This window comes from Cupressus sempervirens, chromosome 5 (assembly GCF_028749045.1).
Source record: "Cupressus sempervirens isolate cs-2001-9-10 chromosome 5, ASM2874904v1, whole genome shotgun sequence".
Lineage (NCBI taxonomy): Eukaryota > Viridiplantae > Streptophyta > Pinopsida > Cupressales > Cupressaceae > Cupressus > Cupressus sempervirens.
Genome location: NC_143122.1, coordinates 681,530,279 through 681,546,464, shown reverse-complemented (window position 1 = coordinate 681,546,464; position 16,186 = coordinate 681,530,279). Strand labels below are relative to the sequence as shown.

The following is a 16,186-nucleotide window of genomic DNA, read 5'->3' as shown; positions in this document are numbered from 1 at the left end:
AAGCTATCAAAGATGAAGAGTATGAATGCCAAGAAGAATGGAGGACTGAAACAGAGATCTATAATTTGCAAGTGAGTTGTAAGTTTTTATCAGATCAAGTCCTATTATTACTTTCTAGCAATTGTACCAGTGTGAATAAAATCCTTTGCATTAAGGTTGACCTAATAGTCATTTTTAAAATCTTTAACTGAGTGACATTCGAATGGAATAGTATAAAGTCATCTAACAAGGGTCACTCCTAACATAATGATTGAAAACCTTTGACTAGGTCACATTTAATAGTGTGTATTGTAACCTTTAATAGGGATGGCATTTCATAGGGCATCACTTCAGAGAAGTGAGAATTAGTAGCAGGTTACTGGTGGTTTTTCCCAAATTGGGTTTTTGTGTAAAATTCTTATGTCAAATTTTGTGGATGTGCTTATGGTATTTCATATTTACATTTCTACAAAGTTATTTTAACCAAGGACAATAACCTACTAAGGTAAGGTATTGTATGATCTAATGGATGCATGCATGTTAAGGTTTATGGATATAGATCTTATTAGTACTAAAATGTATTATTTGTACATCTAGACCTCCTCCCCCCCCCCCCCTTTGAGTTATTCTAAAGAATTCCAATAGATGGTGCATACATGTTCCCCTTATGTGTATGTGTGTGTGTGCATGTGTATGCACATGTGTGTATATGTATATTTATACATACACACACACACATATATGTATATATATGTACATACATACATACATATATATACATACATACATACATATATATATATATATATATATATATATATATATATATATATATATATATATATATATATATATATATATATATATATATATATATGTATGTATGTATATATATGTATGTATATATATGTATGTATATATATATATATATATGTATATATATGTATGTATATGTATATATATATATATATATATATGTATATATATATATATATGTATGTATATGTATATATATGTATATATATGTATATATGTATGTATATGTATATATATACACACACACATATACATAGATACATACATAATTTTGAGCATAAGATACATAGTACATACTAGCATAACATATAGAGTGTTGTAGCATAACAAAGTTTGCTAGGGTGAGATACTCACCTTCTTTATGTCTTGGATTGGCTGATTAGAATGTCACATGCACTTGGTATACCATTTGGCCTATTCTACTACATTTGTAAACCATTATCGTGGTGTAGGAATGTTATATCATGGGAGTGTAAAGTCAAATTGTAAGGTACAATTTTTTATTATTGACTATTTGGCACAAAAAGACATTAGATCATTTAATCCTACACTTTTATTTGAATATGAGAATTATCATACATGTATAATGCATTCAAAATTCAATATGCTACACCCCATACATGGGTAATGATTTTTTACGTTTATTATTTACATGATTCATAATAAGATGTACACTTCTCATTAGGAAAGTTAATCACACACCTTCTTTCTTTTCTTGTCTCAATCAATGAATTCTCTCTTATTATGACATTTAAGTTAGAAAATAATCAATCCCTTAGGGGCTTGATGGATTATTTATCTCCTTGATTGTGATAAGATTTTCCCATGCCTTATACTCTACTTTACCAATAGTTTGGGTTCTTTCCATAATCTCGTTAAACTAGGGGCTAAATGTACCATTTTAAATTTGAAGCACTTTACTTTAATTATGGTTTAACACCTATTTAGTGTGATTTAATGCTATATTTGAATTTAATTTGTGTTCTCCTTGATATTCGTATTTCATGGTGCAAATTTTGATGTGGCACCTCTCCACTTGTGACCTCCCTATTCTTCTTCCAATCACTCATAATCTCTTTCCTACACTAAAATATGTTTCTCCTAAAGATCTTTAAAGGTTTTCCTAAAACCAATACCTATTCTGGAACACTAGCAGTTTCCCAAGACTTTTTAGGCCTTGAGGTCTGGGACACAATTCATCCCTACCCCTATTTAAGGACTTAGTAAGTCCCTACCCAAGTCATGAATGTAGTGCATCCCTAACCTAGGACCTATTTTAGGCTTCCTTCTTGGCTCTTATGTTGAGGTTGATCAAAGGTATTGTTTTGATTGCCTAGTATGCCAATGGGAGAAATTTTATTTTATATCATTTATAAGAACCTCATTTTCCTCATTTGTCATCATCACAGACAAGAAGGAATACATTCATACATGTTAAGATGTCAAGCATTCAAGCACCAAAGCATTCAAGTCATCTTCAAGTATATTCAAGAAGATTGTTTTGCAAGTAAATGGAGAGGTAATCTTTTGCATTTAGGGTGCTTTCAAAGAGATTCAAAGAGTTCATTTAGGGGCTTCATCTTCAATTTTCCACAATCATTCCACCACCTTTCAATATCTAGCCTCCTCCGTTGGTGAGAGTAGAGCTTTTCATCAAATAAGAGGTTCTATAGTCATCGTTCTTCTACACTCACATCCTTGTGATCTATTCAATTAATAAAGTGAGTGTATTGCATAAGATTTTAGAAATCCTACTATTGTATTGTGAATTCATATATTTACTTTACATTTCTATCATTGTAATTATTTCAATGTCAATGCTAATTCCTAAACTAGGGTTTTACTAAGGGAAATTCCCCATTAATTATTTTTTTTAGGAAAATAAGAACCCCTTTTTCTTGTAGGTTATAGATATTAGAAAGAATAATAAAGCATAGATTCAAATACAATTTTTTTCATAACTTTAGAGATCCAAAATGTGTTTTATAGTTGAACAAAGAAGATTAGGGACATAATGCATCACTGGCCCTCAAGATGGGCCCTAACCTAGATTGATACCAACCCTCTAGGTTAGCCCTAACCTGGACCCAAATGATTTTAGACTATTGTAGATTTTGTAGTTTCAGGTCCCAAACCTTAGTTTCAGTAGTTTTAGATATCATCTGATAGCCCATTTAAAAGTTTTTTGTCTACAAAGTGAGTCTTCTTTCCTCTTCTATTTCAATGCACACTTTGATTTCCTTACATTCACTTTTACATTGCATATGTTCCTACATAAGACCCTCTCTTTGTGGAGATGAGTGAGAAGTAATTTACAAAAAATCACCTTTTTCTTTAGGTTATAAATTGATACTTTATCTTATGTTAACTAGACCCATATTAGGAAGCAAGTTTTGGTTTTTACCCTTCATCTTGCATATGGCAGTGGATTCATTTTGCTCTTATACAAGAGGAAGAGGAGACCAATTAGAAAATTTCATCTAAGGGTGTAGAGATCAAACCCACTACCTAGAAAAAAAAGAGTTGTAATATTATTCCAAAGGTCCTTGGAACGTTGACATATAAAAATGAGGTGACGAATATATTGAGGATTAATTTTTTATAGAGAAATTTTGTTGACTAATTGGATTCTAATTTTCTAATTAATATCCTAAGTGATGATTTTTCTATGACAAACTATCTACTTGAAAAATCTAATTTTTGGCACAAACTTATAATTCCATATATTAGTCGATTTGTCCATATTAATATATAGAGGATGGATAATTATGTAACATTTCACATAAAGAAATGGTTTAGTTTAGTAGTGACTCGTGACCTTGAAAGACTATATCCAAGAGTTTTATATATCACTCATTGCAGGAGATAAAGAATGGTATGTAGGCATTGCATGTTGAAATATATATACCAAAATAAACATGTTTATCGGTCATCAAATAAGTCATAATGCAATGTTGTGTATGTTCATCAAATAATGTTTACACATGTATTATTTCTTTTAAGTTTATTTTTTATTTTTTAATTCCCAACTTCTTCTCTAACTACTACAATTAATTGTCAAAATCTTTACTAACTTTATAGATAGATGGTTGAATTCTATATATATATATATATTGAAAACTTACATTACAACTAAGTGACTACACCTATAAATGGGAGTTACTCAAAAGAAATCTTACTAATTTGAAAACTCTTTTAAAAAAACATCTTGTGTTTGATGTCATGAATTATTTTCAAAGAACATTTTATATTTGATGTTATCAATCAACTTCTACTTTGACATGGCATCTATGATTCCATCGTTTGCATGAAATGGGTCAACTAATTTCTACACTAGTTTCCACTTCCTTTCTATTATCAGTCAGCCAAAGTTTCATAACACACAATACCCATTCTCTTTGAAACTTGGAAATCATTGGTTGCCAATGTAAGGTGTATTGGGTGCCATATGCATGGCATCAGCAATTCACCATGGTCCATTAGTGCGTATTGAGTGCTCGATAGCAAGGGACAGCAAAAGGGGGGAAGAAGCCAGTGAAAAAGGCCGCCTGTTTCTTCTGTCACAATCACAGTCATCATGCTAACTCTGTCACTGTATATTCTGCATGGCACACGCTAATGCCCTTACACGTACGTTTACGTGGGTTTCACTTGTTTTCCTCTTCGTACTGTTTCACCTAATTTTTCCAAAGCTGTGGCCCGTCGTAAGCTGGAAAGACAAAAGAAAGTGGGTAGCTGTACTTAGTTACATACAGTCGCAACTTGTCATTCTGTCAAAAGCAGCTGTTTGCTAAAACTGCCTACAAATCAGGCAATTTCAAGTCAGCTGTTCCCTTGGAGGCTTGTATAACTTGTTCTTTGTTTTGTTATAGAGTTTGGCAGAATCTTCATTATATAGAATATGAATTTTCTGCTCAAATGGCAGTCAATCTGAGGACAGTCTCTGTCATTCCACCTGCATCCTCCATTAAGGAATGGATGAAAAGCCTTCCACCTCATGCAATGTGTGAACGGGAAAGGATGACAGCACCATATTACCTATTTTTTAAGGCTTTTAGCTGATTGTATTTAACCAATAACCGTTTTACATATTAAATAAAAAGATTCATCACTTTTCATCATGCATGATGTAATAAGGACATTGCTAGCCTATAGCGATTTATAAATAGTGGGTCTTTAAGTGCGAATCAGATTGCCATTCGTATTTCCATTAGAGCTGAAATAGACAGATTAAACTCTGTTTAATATAGATGTATGATGTCTGAAATTGGATATTTACAAACAGCGAAGAATTAAAGAAACTAAATTCAAATAATTTTATAATTTTTAGACAATGAAGAAATATTAATTGTCATAAAAGTGTTTGTTATTAAAATCAAGATGGTGTTTAGTGGGGAGGATTTTGTACTTGTGTTTGTAAATTATGTAGTTGTCAATATTTTGTTTTTGTTAATATTGCCTAGATACAATGAGTGTCACGTGTCATTCTTAGGATATATAGGTTCTTGTGAGCGACTACTTATGAAGTATGGATCAAAAAATTTGTCTTAGAAACTACATAGTTGAATTCTTATAGTGGAAGATGCCTAATAGAAATGGGGGATCCAACAGTGGCTCACTTAGTTTTAATTGAATATTTCAGCAGTGGATCTTTTATATACCAATAGTTGGTTGTTTTTTGGCTTTGTTTGGTCCTTTTTTACCCATCATTGACTTATTTGTGCACCCAACTGGTCATTTATGAACAACTATTGGAGATTTGTGAACTATTGGAAATTTGTGAAGCACTACTAGACATTTTGTGAATCGCTATTGTTGATAGAATGAATTATATTGGTGCAATAGAGTCAAGTATGAGTCACACAGTTTTTGGACCACTTTTTGACCTTTCATGCATAAGTATCTCACAGAATGCATAATTATTGTTTTGAAGCTAAAACCTTAGTTTCAAGTAGTTAACTCACATGCCAGAACAACAAAACAAAAATCGAAAATTTTTGACATGTTGGAACCTCAATTGAAAGAACAAAGTTAACTATACTTTATTTATTTGAGCATTGCCTAGATACAATGATTGTCTTCTATGTAGATATAAGTTCCTCTGAACCACTATAAAATAAACATGAATTACAAAATTCAACACAAAAACTATAGTTGACCTCTAATAGCACTATTATAGTTTATCTTATCCTAGAAAATATTTCCTGGTTATCAATCATATATTGCAATTTTAAGTCATTCTCATTTTTCCAATACCCTGTTTGCCAAAACTCTTTCTTAATATTAAGGTTATTGTGCATTGCATTTAGTTTCAAGCTTGTAATCTTGTTTCAAAAGTTTTGGTTCCAAGAGGAGAGCAAAAAAGAAGAGGAGATAAAATTAATGTTTTAGATTCACAAGAGTGTGTTTTTCTTAAAGATTTCAAAAGTGCTTCAAAATATGTGTAAACTAATTGCTATGCATAATCATACTTAAATCATAGTAACATCCAAATCATAAATAGACTATTGTACATAAAACTCTAATTTATTAATGAAACAGTATGACATCATATATTGTATTAAATTTAAATTAAAAGTATTTAAATCAAAATAATACTTTTAGGTCAATTATTAAAAAACGACAACCACCTCTAATGACATTAATAAACACAATCAGTAACATCATATTATTATAAATGTCGTAACAAATACCACAAACTAATTCAGTAATTTGTAAACAGCTATTAAATCCCCCGGCCGTCCCCCCAACCCCAAGAAAAAGTATCAGTAATTTCAAGTCAATCCAGTTGGGCCCCACAGTAATTAATCTTAAAACAGAAACAGCAGTACAGATCGGGCCAGTTGCTGCATAGACTAGTGTAAAACTACATTTCAATACAAACATTGTAGAACAATTGGTGCCAGTTGCCACATAAACAGTTATAATATTGTATTTCAATACAAAGATTGTATAACATAATGAATGCTTTGAGTTACATGCTGAAATGTACACTTTCTTGCAGTAGCACTCTTTGTAAGAGTTAGGGACAAGGACAGATATCTTTAGCAGGTTATTGTAATAATTTGATATGGCTGTTGCACAATACAACCATTCTCCTTGTAGTTAAAAGGAGGTAAGAATTCAATATCAGGTAATGTTAGTGCAAGGATTTATATCGTCTTGCAAAGTCTTCAAACCGTTGCAAGGCAATTTCCATGGTGGATATGTTCATATCGGCAAAGCAGACTCTAAACCAGCCAGGTTCCATGCATTTGAACGAGGATCCGGGTGATACATTCAACCTAGCTTCATACAGTATCCTTTTCCATAGCTTTACTTCTCCTTCCAGATCTTTTGAGGGAAGCAAATGACTCATGTTAACCCAACAAAAAAGACCTGCATTTCCTTCCAAGTGCTTAATGCCAGACCGAGCAAGCCCCGAGACAAACACATTATACCTCTCTTCTAATCTTCTCTTGTTCTCTGCAATATAATAATCAACAAACCCTTTATCTGACAGCATAGTAGCCAATAAATGCTGGGTTTGAGATGATACCATGCAGAAACTAGACATTCTTCTAGCTGCTGTGACCACAGTTTTGTTGTAAGAGTAAATTGCCCCTACCCTGAATCCTGGAAGGCCCAAATCCTTAGATAAACTGTAGACTATATGCACATTGTCAGGACTATAATTTTCTTTGGCCACAATTTCTGCAATACTGTTAAACCTTGGAGAAGAGAAGACTGATCCTGAATATATCTCATCACAGACTAGATGTATTTTCATCTTTCGAGAAAAAACAAACAGCATCTTCAATGTTTCAGCACTTGATGTTGTGCCTAGAGGGTTGCATGGATTTGTTATGAGAATTCCTTTCACCTTCTTGTTGAGATCTTTGGCTCTCTTGTATGCTGACATCACTGCTGATTCGGTGATCTCAAAGTTATTGGAGCTGTAACAATGGATGGGCATAATTTCTACCCCTGTCCGCCACCTTAGATCTCTGTCAAACCTGAAGTGAAAAGAAATTATCAGAAAAAATACCAATCTGAGGCTATTGGAAATACCCAGCAAAGAAATTTCATCTTTGCACATAGAAAATACCATCCATTAAGGGTCAGGGTCAGGCATTAGATGCTGATTAATAGTGGTTTCCAAGATAAGTCTAATGGTTGTATGAGACATTAAATAACAGTTTTACTCTTATAGTAAAATGACACATTAAGAGGTTAATATATGGTAAAATGACAACCTATTTGTAACATGACACATTGAGAGGTTAATATATGGTAAAATGACAACTTATTTGTAACAAGACACATTAAGAGGTTAATATATGGTAAAATGATAATATATGGTAAAATGACAACCTATTTGTAACAAGTGGTATCAGACCTTAGCTTTTATAAGTCTACTGGGGACAAGCTATCTTCTAACAAATAGATTAATAGAGATGTTTCTAAGTGTTCTGTTAAAAGAAAAAACAGTTTACCCTGCGTAGTATGGAGTGGGCACTAGGAAGACATCTCCTGGATCAGCAAGGCAGAACATTAACAGCTCATTGGCTGCAGTTGCTCCAGCTGTATTTACAATCCTTTCTGCTTCAAATTTCACTCTGTTTCCTCTTAGTGCCTCCATGAAACTAGCCATAGCCTGCAATAATAAGACACATTCTTATAAGCAATAATTCTAATATTGTAAGGGATGCATGTGATGAGAAAAGCTCACGAGCCCAGAGAATCATAAAAGTGCAGTAGAAATTAGTTGTGAAAATATAAAGGATCATGTAATAGGCATTAGAAACTAAAGCTCAATAAAATCTTGAAAATATGTTAGAAAATAGAATAAGAGAACAAAGTTCAACAAGATATAGATAAAAGTGGTAGACACTTCACAATATGTCAGAAAACAGAAAAAAGAGAATATCATTCAACAAAATTAGGACTTATGTAGAGAAATGTATATCAAACAAAATATCAGTATTCATATTGCTCAAGAAATAAGTTACAGTCCTTACAGATGCTTTTACAGACCTAAAATATTTCCTCCTCTATCATAATCATAGTGTACCTCACAAGTTATATGATATGATCGAAATCTCAATCAGAGTTGCGAATTTTTACTTTAGTGTGACAATCATCTAAGAAAATCATGATCAGTAGAGCGAGCCTCTTAAGTTGGATTTTAAATTTCAAAATACAATCAAACCTTGAATTCATCCTAGAATTTGACAACCTTGAAAGAAAATTATGATCAGCAGTCCAAAACAAATTTTGCTGAAGGATGTTACGAAGTCTTATGTTACCTTTCTGAAAGCTTCTAAACCATGGTAGTCCTGATAAAGTGCCAATTCTTTGAATAAACCCTTTTCAGTCGATGCCATTGATGCTTCTACGTGCTTTGACAACCATTCTTCCAATAGATCAAATGATAACTGCAATACAAATGTAGAAACCATTAATGTCAATTTCCCACTTTAAAACACTGTAACTATGCAAGTACACATCAGATTCCCATCTTAGCCAATCTATGGTGTCAAAGCATTTGACATGTAACTATGCTTATTTCTCCATATATACCGAAAAACAAAATACAAAACTATTCTAAGGAATACCCTGGAAGGCTGCCTACATTGATGCAAAATACAGCATACTTAATCATAAAAGCAAGATTATATAATATTATGGAACATTTCTTAAAGGTTACAACTCGTACACAGTCCAATCTAGAAATAACATTGCTGAAAATTATGAACTACGTCACAAGAAAAAAAATCAATATAACAATTCTGGCAATCTTCAATCCAGAAACAACAATAATGTGAAAAAACCAGCTTAACAATTTGGGCTATCTCCATTACCCTGTTCTCTGCTAGGCCCATCTGGATAACTCCCTTAGGATTGAGCTTTTCATCATATGGATTCTTTCTATACTCATCCCACCCAACAAAATAAGGAGATTCCTCTCCATGGGTATTGCATGTAGCCCTCCTAGAAACACTTGTTGTTGTATTCTTATTCAGACCTAAACCCATACATTTTTCCTCACATATGCTCATCCTCATTGTCAATGGCAAGAAAAAAGCAGCAGCTCAACTCAAGCTCAAAAAAATAGTTGAATTCTACACTTCTCCAATCCATGAAATGATCAAATATAAATAGTGTTTAACAATGCTGTATGAGGTCACAAACCGCGTGGCTTAAAGCTGAATCCTCCACTCTCTACCGACACATATAGTGAAGCTCCCAAATTTTCTCTAGACTCCAGGTGTCGTCGGTGCATCGCAGTTTGTGTTGAAAGAAACTGATGGCAAAGAGGATTAATAAGCCCCCTGTTTCTTAATTTCAAAGGCGCCCACATTATTTTACAACACATTTACCGCGCCATATGTTTGTCCTCCACGTGGTTACTTATTGCTTTGCCATTACTTATTATGCTGCTCAAGATGCTCAAAAGTGCCGGCTTGGGTGTTTTTTCTCAATTGACTTATATTAAGGAACATGGCATGGGAAGGTCAGTTGGGTGAGATGTTTAGAGTTTAATCCTGTTTTCTTCTGTTTGTTTAGATTGACTTTATAGGAAGCTTAGTTTTTCAATGTCTTACTTCTAAGTTTATTATAGATTGTTTACCCCTTACAGTTTCAAAATAGGAAGAATGCAATGTAAACTAAGTAATTTCATTTTAAACTCAATAAAGCCATTAGTTGGGATATACTAAAGTTTAAAGTTATATGGGTTGCTATGTCCTATGACATCTATAGGAAAATGGGAATGTAAAGTCAATAAATTTTCTATAATATGTAGAAAACGAGATGTAAAGCTATAAATAAAACTAAAATGAACATGAATAGTTTAAGTATAGATCTTTAATATATTTGAAAAAGGTATAATATGAACGTGAATAGTTTAAGTATAGAGTCTTGAATGTATTTAGAAAAAGTATATAGAAATTTTAGTACTGATTTTGTAAATCTTATATGGTATGTACAAACTTTGTGTCTATTATAAATAATTTAAATTCATTCCAACGTTAAAAAAGGTTTTTTCAAAAAGTAGTATATTTACTTGTAGACAAATCTATATATGATGTGAAGCTCAGTAGAAAGGTTAACAATTTTAATTTTATTAAATTGTTTGGATGACTAGAACACATCTTTAGAAAAATTCCTTTATAGAATAGAGAGAGATATCATTCTTTATGGCACCTATTTTTGACATGATAGTTGATTTATTGGAATAAATGCGCAAGAATGATATGACTTGATTTGGATTGATATGGTAGCTTTTCCTTTTTTCCTTCATTTAGTTTGAATTTGTAAAATCTGTGAAGAAGAAAAATATATCTTCAAAGACAATTAAACCCATCTTTTAAAAAATCGTTTTATGTTTTTAGCACTGTTATAGTTAGTTGTGATTTTCATGGAGGTAAGACTCAAACGGAATACTATTCTTTTTTTATTGGAGTTTTCTATCTCTTCAGTACTAACAGTTTTAGGACTCAATTTGAAAATAGGTATATAAGTTATGTTGTATGCTCGTAAGAACTAGAAAATCAGTTCTATCTATTTGTAATCAATATAAACATTATTTCCAATACTTCATTTCTTCTTACAAACCATTAAATAGAATGCTTGAGCTCCTAATCTAACCTGACATGCTTGATATTATATTTAAATTTTTCCTAATAGATATTTAACCTGGAACTTATTATGTGTTGTTTAAGCATTCTATTATATCCGTAAACGATCAATCCATCTTATTCTCAATCTAACTTTGCTAACAACACTCATCCCCTTCTATCATTGTAATTATAGCTCTTACAGCCTACGAAGTTACAAACCAATTTCTTCTGCAATTAAAAAAATGAAACAAAATAACCGGTATGGGAAATGTCACCCACTTTTCATGAAACTTCCATTCGCTTTCACCATGTCCTACTTCCACCATTATAGGCATCCACTAATGATACTTATTTCCCTGCTGTTTTATAGTTGATTTCTGAACTTGGTATTTGACAAAACCGAGGGTAGTTTCATCCTTGCCCACAGAAAATCAACAACAAAAATATATGATAAATGCTATTGGCATTTCACAGTTTATGTTGGGAAAATAACTCTTATAGTTTAAAGCAGTTTTGAGCCCACATCATGTCGGCAAATTTTATGCTTGAGAAAAACAAAGACAATCTCTGGGTTACAGATAAATTATTTTAAAATGGAGACTTTGAACTTATAACTGCCCTCGGTAGTTAAAAATTAATCTGAGCCCATCAAGAAAAACCAGTCACCTTTCACTGTTAAATCAGATAATGCTTAACAATAGTTGTTTCTCAAAAGTCATAATGAAGGACAAGCATAATGTCAATGAAAATTGCAGATTTGGAAGGAATCGAAAGAACGCTTGTTGAGATGAGCACTCAAACTCTTACAACAATGTTGACTGAATAGAATAAGTTTATAATTTACTCTTTTATTGACTTTTGAACATAAGCTGTCCTCCACTCAGAATATAATGAAGGTATTGATGTTCCACATTATGTCACATATTAAATACATCACGAGGCCTGCATGATTGAGTCGCTTTATAAAATAAAATATTAGCAATAGAATATTTGATGAAAAATCTAATTTTGTTGAGTTATTTAATCGAGAAATGTGCGTAAAGGTGATGCCCACTTCAAAGTTTGGAGAATATTGCTGAATATTTCGTAAGAATCTTTGTTTCAGATCTTAGCCACATAACCATATTTGCACAGGGATACGTTTTGTCATCCTACGTTATTGTTACTTAATTCGCTAGAGTATTGTCAGGGTTAAACTCTATTCACTTGGGAAAGTGTGATGTTCCCTTGATAACTTCTTTCTTCTTATTATTTAATACACTCAAGAATTAGTAAGCAAAATAATATATTCAATTATAAAAACGTTCTTTGAAAAACTTTAGTGCACACCAACTGTAGCTAAAAGTTAGAAAGAATAGTTAAAAGATTTTGTTTTATATATAAAGTTTGAAAGGTGCATAACAAATAGTACATTTACAAAATAATTATTTTTTAAAATTAAAAGCAGTCAGAAAATGGGGGCTGACCATAAGAACAAAATGATGCATAACAGCTGGAAGAGGCCAATATTAGTCTACCCCCTTTTTAATTCCAAAAACCTTTGCATTAAAGTATACCAAGATCTAGAAAGCAAACGACCAATAGTATGTAACATAAGATATACAAAAACTTCAATATTCTAGAGTCCATAACAACAAGATAAATAATGCTCACAAGGGCCAAATTCTTCAGTAGTAAATTACATAATGAAAACTAAAATTGAAAAGAAAAGGAGAACTAATTCTCCTTGTTATTGTCCTTTCCCTTTGGTTTATCCAACATCAATTGGAGCGAGTCATTGGCTAGGAACCTATAAAGTGAGCTTGTGGTGTCCACTCCTATTGCCGAGGTGAGACCTTCTTTCTCCACATGCAGAAGGTGGAGGTGGAGGATAGATGTAGCCAAATGCATCACCCTAACTGCAAACCTAAGAACCTCATTGGACCTTTACTCCATGATCTCTTGTCTCTCTTCTAGCTTTTTAAGGTTCTTGTTAATGATCCCCAACCCTTCAAGTTTCTTTTGATTGTTAATAGGAAGAGGCCTTATGAAACAATTATTATAATGTTCATAATTGTATAATTATTATTAGATTTATTTATTTTATTAAAATTTGACTATAGTATGAGTATAAATGATATATTTTCCTTATTACTGATTGTGGTTTAAGAAATTTCTATATCTTGTTATTATTTTAATTTATTTTTTAGCAATTTGTACCAATCTTATGATCTACGTCCCACCCTGACTTAGACGCATGTTGAAGGATAAAATTCAAATTTTAAATTATTGAATTATGTTATACCAATTTTGTTCCTATTAACTCCAATGGGTTGACCTAACAAGTGTTTAGATTTGCTTCTTACATTAAATTATAAGCATTGTGTAATAGCTATTTGTTAAGATTTATGTCTTGGTGTGTTGTATTTAAAGACAAAAGTTATCTCTTTCTAACAAACATATCAACTTTGAAAATCAATTTCAAAGTCAATTAAACCCTATTATCAATAGCACCATAAAACACCAAATTGTCATAGAGAACCCAACAAAAGAAAAACTATGTTAAGAGTTAACCTAAAATATGTCATTAAAGTTTTAAAGTTTATACGCTCGCTACAAAGAAAATATCACTATCTATACCATCTTAAATTGGATGCATTCCACTTTAGCGAAGGTTTAGCACCTGCTTGGTGCAAGATCATCAATCTCCTTGCATGTCCTTCCTCCTAGGTGGAACTGGGTTAAAACCTAACAGGTCCTCTTTAAAGATCATGCTTTCATAGCTTTAATCTTGAGGAAAGATCTATCCTCTTTAGTCCTGCATTCCCTTCATCTATCGAATTGGAATCTTGTCCTTGCGCTATAAAGGCTATATCTTATATTTTATACCCGATCATTGAGATCTAGGATCTATTTTGAGATCACAGATGTTCTAAGAGCTAATTTTTAAGGGTACAATGCATTCCTAATGGATCAGTCAGGGGTTTAGTGTGCTCCTAATGGGCTAATAAGGGGCATAGTATACCCTTGATTGAGAGGTATTTTGAGTCTCCTTTTCATCTCTCATGGCTACACACATTGAAGATGTTAATTCTTAGGTAGGTTGACCTACAAGAGTTAGTCAATTTTGAGCTCTACATAAACCCTTCCATTTGTTCAATTTTCACATCTCATTCTCCAATTTTCATGCATCCACAAATTTAAGCTCGCAAGCCCTCAAGCATTTTTCAAGCATCCAAAGCATTCAAGATATCTCTCCATTGAAGATCAATAATTTATTCATTCAATCCATTGAAGGAGTTTATGCTATATCTTTTATTGCATTTTCAACATTAAAGATCTCCCTTCAAGATCATTTGTTGCATCTTTTACCTTCATTCTTTCATTATCTACACTCATTTGTAGGGCAAATTTGAAGAACATACATTTGTGAAAGTTTTGGTTCTTCTTTTATATCTTTTCTAGGGTTTTAAATTTTAGTCAAAGATACTACATCTACATACTTAATTACATGAAAAATTCCAAAAAATATTCATGTAGATTTACATTACTTTGTGTTAGGTCTATCACTACTACTTGTTAGCATTCTATTTTAATTATTTCAATTCAAGATTAATTTCTAAAGTGACATATGATAAAGGTAAACCCCCCTTCCCCCCTAAACAACAACAAAAACACAAGCTCTTTGTTTTGAATGCTTCATATCTCAGATTTACAAATAAGTTATGGATATATATATATATATATATATATATATATATATATACTTTTCTTAGCTCTCTACAAAAATATGAAATGAGAATCAAAAGCATACATGGTCAATCAGGGGTTTACTACACCCCTCATGATCTATTTCATCCCTAAAGGTCTAGTTCACCCCTAATAGATCTCCAAACAATATTTGGGCACTGTCTACCTTGAATACCACACACACATAAATCACACACATACATCTATGATACCAGTGACATATTCCATACATCAAGATATTAGATTTATCCTATCACTTTGTGAATCAAACATTAGTGTTCATAAAGACCTCATTCTCCTAAAATATCCTTCTCTAATAACCAACAACCCTATTAAATACAAGAAGCATTTACTTGGCTCTATGTTCCAACAACAAAATATATGAGACATACAACCTTAAGGGGATGCAAAAGGGTTTAATTTCTTTGTCCCTAAACCAAAAAAAGATTGCAAATTACTAATATAAGAGATAAGAATCAAAATGAAACTAAGAAGTTTGTTTCTCATTGTATTCATTTCTTTGAAACTATACTTTCAAGATGCATACAAATAAATCATGAAACCACTAAATAGATTAGAACTATCTATGTTAGCTATATTTACTACTATTCATACAAGAAGAAAATATAAAGGAAAAGTGCCAATATAGTTCTAGATCCAACCTTGTGGTATCATAGACAATCTGCAACCAATATGGTATGATAGCCATGAAAAATATAAAAAACTAGAACCCTTACAATGAGAGAGAAAGAGAAAGAAATGAAATCTTATATTTGATTTGGAAATGACATCTGTCCACTTGAATCTTCATTCCCTACTATTGCAAAGCATCTCTCATTTTTCTACAACCAAAATCTGATATGATTATTATCATTGTTGTATAACTAACATGAAATATCTCCTCCCAATGATAAAAAGAACCCTATTCTGACGAAAACATCATATATGCATCTGAAATGGTGATAAAAGCTTCACTAAACTAACTTGGGGGTGAGAAAATTGGTCCCTAACTACATTCTTACTACCTTTGGCACACATCCAGTTCACCATCTTCCTAA

The 16,186-nt window shown here is 32.2% G+C and overlaps 1 pseudogene across 1 annotated transcript; it reads right to left on the bottom strand.

Annotated features, from left to right (window-relative positions):
• Positions 1–6,701: 6,701 nt before the first annotated feature.
• Positions 6,702–9,864, bottom strand: LOC149557775 (1-aminocyclopropane-1-carboxylate synthase 3-like; annotated as a pseudogene). Its single transcript, XR_016352411.1, has 4 exons — positions 9,639–9,864; positions 9,084–9,212; positions 8,271–8,431; positions 6,702–7,790 (listed from the first exon to the last, which is right to left on the bottom strand). The product of XR_016352411.1 is annotated as a 1-aminocyclopropane-1-carboxylate synthase 3-like (transcript).
• Between the last annotated feature and the right edge of the window lie 6,322 nt (positions 9,865–16,186).